General features: G+C 37.3%; 1 protein-coding gene and 2 long non-coding RNA genes across 3 annotated transcripts in view; 1 reads left to right on the top strand and 2 right to left on the bottom strand.

The window, feature by feature from the left end:
- LOC138965619 (uncharacterized) overlaps nucleotides 1-9890 on the bottom strand; it is a 498821-nt gene that overhangs the window by 18918 nt on the left and 470013 nt on the right. The gene's annotated exons all lie outside the window — the stretch shown is intronic.
- Nucleotides 1-9890, top strand: part of LOC138965511 (uncharacterized) — a 422657-nt gene that overhangs the window by 49368 nt on the left and 363399 nt on the right. The window lies entirely within an intron of this gene.
- Nucleotides 3768-6466, bottom strand: LOC138965396 (uncharacterized). The gene is made up of 2 exons (XR_011455441.1): nucleotides 5958-6466; nucleotides 3768-5377 (listed from the first exon to the last, which is right to left on the bottom strand). It is a non-coding gene; the product is annotated as an uncharacterized lncRNA (long non-coding RNA).

The following is a 9890-nucleotide window of genomic DNA, read 5'->3' as shown; positions in this document are numbered from 1 at the left end:
AAAATGACACTGAAATATATAATGAAATTCATCCCCGAGTTCTCCAGACTGGCATTTAACACATATTCTTTTGTTATGTGGTATATTTAACATTCGGCCTTTCTGTAATGGTAATTTATGATTTAATGTTCTAAAACGTAAAAAAGAGAGTGCTAGGTTATTGGGTAAAATGTTCAAATAATTTTCAAATATAAATGTATCTTTAAACAATCTATAGTTCAAACAAGTTTCTTTTTCATTTAATTCTGAAAACCATGATTGTATATATTGATCTTTTAGGCATTGCAACGTTTTCAATATAAACCATTTTTCAGAACATCGTAAATTAAACTGGTCATGCCAAAAACCACTAACACCAAGAGCATTTAAAGTTGTTTCAACATGTTTTAAATAGGGTGCTTCATATATGTTATTTACATAGAGGCGATGCAAAAAACGGTACAATACATTTGAAAACTTATTACTATTATTACAATCCACCAATTTGAACCAAAAACTAAATATTCTATTTTTTACGAGGACATCTAGTGGAAATTTGCCTAATTCGCCTAATACCATACACGTTGGGGTCGACTTTCTCAATTTCAAAATAATCTTATAAAAACGTAGCTGCAATTTTGTTGCTAAATTTACCGAATTTGGTCCCCATACTTCACAGCCATATAACATAATCGGTGCAACTATTTTATCAAACAATTCAATTTGTATATCTATGGACAACGACAATTTTCTACACTTCTTTAACAAGCTAAACATTGCTCGAGAGGCCTTATCATATAACAACTTTTGTGATTTATTAAACTTATTATTATAATTAAAAAATAGACCCAAATATTGAAAACCGAACACGACCTCAACTAATTCATCTTTGTATTTGAATACTGGCAAATTTCGTATTTTACCTCTTGAAAAAACAACTATTTTCGTTTTTTTGGCGTTCACCCGCAAACTCCACAGATCGCAGTATTCGGACAACACATTAAGCGAGTCTTGTAATGCTTCTGGGGATTCTGCTAAAATGGTTGTATCATCTGCATATAATAAAATAAACATTTTAAACATCAGCTCAGCGTCATCCGGCTGTAAGTCCAACATAGCAACCTCTCTTTCAATAGTAGGGAGGTGTTCAGTTTTATCAAACATATAAGCTTGTAAGTCATTTAAATACACAGCAAACAATGCAGGTGACAAGTTTTCCCCTTGATGTACACCGGTAAAACATTGAAAGAAATCTGACTTTTGGTTTCCCACCAAAACACATGACTTGGCCTTACTATACAAATTTTGAATAATATTTAGCATTCGCCCATTTATTCCAGCGTCAAACATCTTCTTCCATAGAAAAGCTCTTTTCACATAATCAAATGCTTTTTCATAGTCAATAAAAAGACAATATAACCTTTTTCTCTTTGATAGAAAGTAATCAATAATACTATGTAAATTAAAAATGTGGTCGAACTCACAGAATGAAACTGAACGCAATGCCATTTTTCAGCAAGACCGTATACTCGTAGCATCGTCAGTCCACCGCTCATGGCAAAGGCAGTGAAATTGACAAGAAGAGCGGGGTAGTTTGCGCTAAGAAGGATAGCACGCTTTTCTGTACCGATCTTTGTTTTAACTTTCTGAGCGTGTTTTGAATCCAAACATATCATATCTATATGTTTTTGGAATCAGGAACCGACAAGAAATAAGATGAAAGTTTTTTTTAAATTGATTTCGACAATTTAATTTTGATAATAATTTTTATATATTTAATTTTCAGAGCTTGTTTTTAATCCAAATATAACATATTTATATGTTTTTGGAATCAGATAATGATGGAAAATAAGATGAACGTAAATTTGGATCGTTTTATAAATTTTTATTTTTTTTTACAATTTTCAGATCTTTAATGACCAAAGTCATCAATTAATTTTTAAGCCACCAAGCTGAAATGCAATACCGAAGTCCGGGCTTTGTCGAAGATTACTTGACCAAAAAATTTCAACCAATTTGGTTGAAAAATGAGGGCGTGACAGTGCCGCCTCAACTTTCACGAAAAGCCGGATATGACGTCATCAAAGACATTTATCAAAAAATGAAAAAAACGTTCGGGGATTTCATACCCAGGAACTCTCATGTCAAATTTCATAAAGATCGGTCCAGTAGTTTAGTCTGAATCGCTCTACACAAACACACAGACAGACACACACACACACACACACACACACACACACACACACACACACACACACACACACACACGCACATACACCACGACCCTCGTTTCGATTCCCCCTCGATGTTAAAATATTTAGTCAAAACTTGACTAAATATAAAAAGATGTAGTGAGAGGTCGCAGCGGTGTGCACTAACACACGCGTCTGTGTTTCAGTCTTGCACTTAAAGTGTAACTAAACAGACATTTTGAAGTGTCAGCTTTACTGAATTGCTTTATGTTTTGTCCAAGTATAGACCTGTAGAAGCGATACTGGACGATTTTTCCAACGTTTACTGTGTTTTCTGATTTACTACGATTTTTTAAAAGTGTTGAACCCATTTCAGATTTACCTGCTTATCTGTTCTTGATTTGATACTTCCAAAGAACAAGTGGTACTTTGAGTTCCGGTTTTATGTTTTAACCAATCAGAATTTGGTTCCTAAATAAAATCGTCTGCTGCCTGTCCCAGCAGAGTCAGCAACAAGCACTGCTTGCCACATGTTTGGCAACAGAAATAGCCATAAATTGGGCAAGGTAGCAATGTAAATGAATTGGATCTAACTAATGTGCTTGTACTGCATCTCTGGCCTTTGAATTCACTCCAAATGTACTGGCTCAGCGTGAGAGGCAACATCCTGTCGAAGTCGTAAGCACGAGGCTGACTGGGAGATTATTATTCGAAGAGCATGCTGAAACGGATTGTAAGTACAATATTTTACATGTTCTCGACATTTCTGTTGATCTTTCCTTAACTTTAATTGTTTCCTTGATTTAAAACCCTAGGGCTTGTATTTTCAGTTGTGATACTAAGCACGTACACTTGTATCTTTACCACAGTATCTGATCACTTCACACTTGAAATTTGGAATGATGAAGTGGAATTATTTCTGGATCTAATTTATTCCTTGTTCCCCCCCTCTCGATTCCTTTTTTCGCCACATATGTATTGTCGTGTAAGGGGGTAGATGCGTGTACTGGCTGATTTTTTTGATTTTTTTACTTCGGTCAGATACGGAAAAAAAACTTGTCAAGGATTTCAGAATGTAATAGATCTGTTCGAAGTTTTTACGGGATGGGTCCTGTTACAATACAGACTGAATGTGCGCAAGATGAACTTTTGATTAAACATACACACACAAATGAATCTCTTGATTTTGTTATACGGCGAATGTCCAGTTTCCACCACCACGTCTGTGGTATGTTTTTATACTGTTTGATTGAATAGACTGACGTGCATTCTCTCGCAAATGTGCGCGCGTGTGTGTTTGTCTGTGCCTCAGACTTGTTAATCAAAGATGATGTTGCACATTGCAGATCTATGCGACAGGAGCAAGTCAAAGAAACTACAATGGGAAGAAGGATAACTTCCTCATTGGGCATGCTTAGAAATGAGAATGGCTAAATACGAGTTATTGCCCTTTTCTACATGCTGACCAGACTGTCTCCTGCTTTGTCATGACTAGTACAGTCGATCTTTCTCATGCTGTGACTTGCTTTATTTTCACATTTTCGGTATTTAAAACAGCAAACACACACACACACACACACACCGAAGAAGTTTCCATTCTGATTCGGTTATTTTATTTGGTGCTATATGTTTGCTTCACATTGTTTCTTTTACATTGCTTTAGGTATCCCAATTCGCTAAACACATCCATAATGCATGCATGGCTCATTCGAAACAGGGCAACTGAACAACTGATGCCCAATAGCAATAAATACTGAACAACTGAACAATAAATAGCAATAAATGATGACAGTGCCAAGTTTTTAAGTACAAAGTGAAATCATGTGACTGGACAAAGGCACAATTACAAAATACAAATAAAACAAAATCGAGGCCCATTTTAAATTAAGTTCTCAGCTCATATGGAAGCATAAGGTGACCCTAGAAACCGAAATTGGGAGACCTCCCGCCCCCAGGGCAGACTACAAAAAGAAAAGGGGGGGGAGGGGAGCTAATTTGTGAAAAAGTATAAAAGGAATCAAAAACTGTATACATGTATTTAGTTAATACCCCAAAAATTGTATAGTATATACAATGTCAGACCCTAAAGAAAGTTTGTTAGTCATTGCTTAGGCAAAACAAAGCAAAATAGTCTGTTTACGGTATCCCGACCAACCCTATTTTTCCCCCGCCAACCCTAGACTTTTTTTTTGGCATTTGGAGAAAAAGAAGAAGAAAAAAAAATCAATTTTGTTCCTGTTTTTTTGCAAAATAATTTAAAAAGATGGTTATAAAAATAAAAAAATAAGAAAAGCCGACCTACCGACCCTCTTTTTGTGTGCCTATGTTACTGTAAACAGACTAAAAGGTACATCACAAACAACACACCAGGGATGCTACTCCCCCCTTAAAAATAGCCATGAGTCATAGGTGTGACGTTTGAATCTTTTAGCTAAATAAAACCATAGGCAATTGATCGGAAATATCAGGAAAAATCTTAACAAGTTTATTATTTGTTTGCTTGGACCAATCCTCTTGCCGAAGAGTTTTACAGTAAAAATTGATTTTACGTCAAAAATATCACAGGAATATCGAATGTTGAGGTAAGGCTGGGATAGCCAAGTTCAAGAATAACGGAAGGTGACTGTTGAATCTTTTTGAAAATGTATAAAAATATAGATGGTAGGCAATTCAAAATTAAAAAAAGGACTCTCGGAGCATGGACTTAATGAGTCAAAAATTAAAGAAGGCTCTATGAGCCGAAGTACATGTTTTGTCTATTGTCTTTTTTTATTTTGAATTGCCGACCATCTATATTTTGATACAACTTTGGACCCTCTTTGTACGGAGAGAGTTGGCAATTGTTAATCACATTCTCTCATCTCATTGACTCTCCTTCAGCTCCTTGGTAACATGCGTTCCCGTCTCTGCCAGGATTGGACACAGCAGCAGATAACCGGTAAATATGTAACAGGCATAAATGGCAAAATAGCTCGCCTCGCCTGATAATATATGAGACAACTGTTCTATTACAAAGTCTTTCTTGGGAGGCTTGGCTAATTTACTCGCTCGTTTTACACGGGGTTCCATCGTTTTCTTTTCTAATCGGAAAACCTTGCTCCTCAGTTTGTTGACCTTCTGCCAAAGTTCCGCTTCACGAGGGGATGGGGAGGATGACGACTTTGATGCTTTACATCCTATGTCCTCCAGGATCGCCTGAATGTCATCTAAAAAAGAAAACACACACACAAAACACATAAAATAACATCTTTACGTGTGGGAACTACAGGTACAATTTCATCCATCCATGCATCCGCCCTATACAGCTTTCTTCTTCTTCTTCTTCTGCGTTCGTGGGCTGAAACTTTCACACGCACTCATTTTTTTGCACAAGTGGAATTTTACGTGTATGACCGTTTTTACCCCGCCATTTAGGCAGCCATACGCCGCTTTCGGAGGAAGCATGCGGGGTATTTTTGTGTTTCTAAAACCCACCGAACTCTGACATGGATTACAGGATCTTTTTCGTGTGTACTTGGTCTTGTGCTTGCGTGTACACATGAAGGGGGATAAGTCACTAGCAGGTCTGCACATAAGTTGACCTGGGAGATCGGAAACATCTCCACACTTAACCCACCAGGCGGCCGCGACCGGGATTCGAACCCTCGACCTTCCGAGTTAATAGACCGACGTCTTACCACCCCACCACAGCGCCCGTCACCCTATACAGCAATTATCAACTATGTAATGGATGGGTTTAAACATTTTTTGATGTCAGGGTGTTCTTCATGGTTAAAAATCTCTTACCTGGTTGAACAATTTGTGCATCAGGCGACAGGTCGGTGCTGGCTTCATTTGTAGCTACCCTTTGCGATGGTGGCTTCCTCCCACTAGCAACCTGCAAATGCACAGCTCTTTAACTGACAAACTCACAACCAACACCCAGTCCCAATGAAACAATTCTCCCAATTTCATGGCATTGGTCTTAGGCCACACAAAAAAGTGTATGTTTCTGGTAAGGCAAAACAAAAAATAATCTGTTTACGATATCCGGACCGACCCTATTTTTTTCCCACCGGCCCTAGACTTTTTTGGGGCATTAAAAAATAAAATTAAAATATTCAGATGGCTAAAATACAAAAATAAAAAGCCGACCTACCGACGCTATTTTGGGGGGGCTTATGTTACCTTTAACAGACTTTTTGTGTGGCCTAACATGACTAAAGGTGGAGATTTTTTTTCTAAACTTTTTTTTTTAAACCATCTTTTTAACTTATTTTGTTGAAAAACAGGAAAACAAGTGATTTTCGAATACCACTTTTATTTTTGAAAATGCAAAAACAAAAGTCTAGGGTCATCGGGAAAACATAGGTAGGGTCAGGTGACCAGAAACATACAACTTTTTTGTTGTTGACGCCGACCCTATACTTTTTTTGCCATTTGGGGCTGTTTTTTGGCAAAATAAGTTCATCATATCATCATAATCAAGACGTCAATCCAAAATAAGTAACGTTTTTTTGTTGGCCTTATCATTATTTTGCGCTAAATGCAAACAGGCATTATTTGATGGGAACAATGCTGGTTTTTTTCAATTCTTACATCAGCCTCAAACTTGTCATTACTCAACCTGCATTTATTAGTGTGCTTCTTTGATTTGCAAAAACCTAAAACCAATAAATAAATAACCTTCGGTGGTGGATTGGGCACTACAAACAATGTCGGGACAGCATTCCACACAAGTGATCCTCTCTGCAGGATTGTTTTACTGGTTGGCCTCAAAGTGATCAGTACAAAGCTTGAGACCTTGAACATCAGCTGGCTGCAGCTTTTCAAAGTCCTCTCGCCTTGTGAATTGCATCCATATTCTGCACCTAGTTTGACAATAAAAACAACAATGTTATTGTTAAACTAAGCAAAAAGGAAAGACAAAAAAAGCTAAATCAGATCTTCAGTCTAAATCTAACGCTCTGCCGGAACGCAAAACGGATGAGTGATGTACCTTTGTACTGTAGTTTTCCCGTAAGCAAGGTTTGATAAAGGTTTCGGCAAATATGCCCACGGGTAGTTTGTCATCAAGTGTAAACTGTTGTTTTGTACTGACTGCTGACTCACACTCACAGTCGTAAGTACTCGCTGACGCTGTAGTCTACTGAGTGAGTTGACTCGAGCCATTGCATTCATTCTCATTCTGAAGAAGGTAAACCTGATGAAATAATCACTGCACAACCCACCTTTTTTCTTCTTTAGGGAACTTGTGGAACGTTTTCCCGAAGCAGCTCTGTTTGCAACGGGCGTTCTTGCAACAAAAAGCCGAGTACAATTTACCACCACCACGCACGCGATCGGTACCTACGCGATCCGCCATTTTGTTTTCGCCGCCAGCATGTAACTATAGGGACGATAACCCACAAACACTTTTTCGCATTTTCTTCGCAAGTTCCACGTCTTCCTTTGTACAGTGTTTGAGCAAGTGGACAAGACAGCTACATTTGCCTGAGCGAAGATCCAACGGTAAGCTCTTTTAGCCGAAGACAGCGAGCCTGGCTGCATGCATGCAAGCTTCTATCATGTTCGTGTGAGTGCTGCAGGGCTATTTGACGACTTTTCATTATTCTTGATTTGGAGATCCATGCAGGGTATTAGAAAGTGCAGAATATACACGTTTGAACAAATACGATGTGTGTTTGCTCTGAAAAAAAGAAAAAACGCAACAAACAAACATTGTATTTGTTTAAAGTATCACAAATATTTATTACCTGTATCTGCATGTTTTGATAATGATGAAGGGTAAATTACTTTGACGTGTGCTTTTTTTTTAACCACACTGATAACGAATGATAGAAACACAGACACACTTAATAACATATCCACAAAAATTGTAACAATAAATGTAAGCTGAACAATGCCTGCAACACATTTCAGACCTCAGAAGGAAGTAATTATGAGATTCAGACAGAGAGAGAAAGCCCAACACGAAACCAGTTGTGACATTTTTTATTTCATTATGTAATATTAAAAACACGACAACAACGTATTTCCTGTACTTAGTTTCGTGCAATTATGGATTGCAAAGTATGTCTAATTGAGTGGCATAAAGAGGCACAGTTGCATGAAAAACCAACTCGGATCTTGACTAGGATCAGGACTTTACATGGACACAACCTAGAATTTAACATCCTGGGGGGAGGGGGGTACTGCGCCTTTCACATCAAGATGTAAAGATCTATTTTAAATGATACTTATTAGAAGGGAACAAAATCAAACAAACTACAACAATCGTTCTGAGGGGAGAGAATTACCTCTTCCGAAGAAATTACCTCCCTTGCTTTTCTTGTCGTGACTTATGTAGAGTAAAGTGAATAGAAAGTGAATCAGTCAGTAACAAACAAAAAAACACAACATTTCTTAAGATCAATGAGGAGTCTTGAAGTATTTGTCAATGTTAATCTTGTATGCATAACAAACAATATATTACGGATTGATAATTAAAGAAAATCGTCTCTTCTACAGGGTTGACCCCCCTAAAAAGGACACCCACAACCATGCAAATTACTTCTGCATCTGTTGAACCAATTATTTTATATATGGTATTCATTAACTTCAGTTTATGTTCTGCCTTTCCAGTAAGTGGCAATTTTGTAAATTGAATGGTCTGACTTTTGTGCAATTTTAATTTTTTTCTCCAAATTCGGGGGTCGACTAAACAGAACGAGTTTTGACATTGAGCGGTAGCCATTTTTACCTAATTTAAACCCTTCAGGCTTTTACCTTTTTGATTATTTTGAATGTCTGAGTATGTAAAAACATCCCCTTCAACCCCCAGGCTATTGATGACCTGAAGAAAGCATGCAGTTACAGCTAGGTTCAGGGCAATCCTCAGACACGAAAGCGTTGGTGTCATTGGTGATGCAAAAGTTAGATAATTTAACCTACAAATTTGCCACTTTGTGAACTGCACATGCATAAAATCAAGTTTAAGTATGCTGAATATGAAGTTATCCAGTCAATTGGTGTAGAAGTTATAGCATTTCTGTCAGTTAACAGTATTTAAAATCTCTAAAGTAAAATCTGACATATTCGAAAGTTTTGCATAAACACCCAGACAATTTTTACGATATTCTCCTAAGCTTCTCCACTTCTCAGCCCTGTCTTGGAAATGAATTCGAATAAGGCAGTCAAAATAACTTAGTTTGGAGCACCCATCAATCAGAATAAGCATTAACTTTTGACACAGGAAATATCTTCTGCAGAAAGCTCTCCTGGTTTTATTCTACATTTTTCCTGCATAATGGTAACAAATTTAATGATAAATCTAAACAACGAAGTGACTGTGGTAAGATGAACAAAGTTAAAAAACAAAGGATTACTGTAAATGGTTTACGAATCGAAATCTAAACAAGTTTTAATGATAAGTAAAATGATAAAAATAAAAAAAGCTAACGTCCTCGCATTTGTCCAGAATTATTCCATGTTTAACATGGGAACAGAGGGATAATTGGTCTAAAGAATTTTTAAAAAGGAGGGTTAGGGTAACCCTAAACCTCTTAGGACTATCTGTATGCAATGCCCGCTATAGGTGAAAGACTTTTGTGGAAGCCATGGAAGAATGCATCGCTGTTGTGCTGGTTCAGCTTGAGGTCCTGTCCTAGCGAATATCCTGCACACACAAAAACACGACTTTTTAAGCCACTTATGTTGCATTCTGTGACATAGCTTTGTTAAAACCGTGTGCCTGATAAT

Source organism: Littorina saxatilis, linkage group LG1, assembly GCF_037325665.1.
Source record: "Littorina saxatilis isolate snail1 linkage group LG1, US_GU_Lsax_2.0, whole genome shotgun sequence".
NCBI lineage: Eukaryota > Metazoa > Mollusca > Gastropoda > Littorinimorpha > Littorinidae > Littorina > Littorina saxatilis.
Note: the sequence above shows the minus strand (reverse complement) of the source record. Positions and strands in the feature narration are given on the sequence as shown.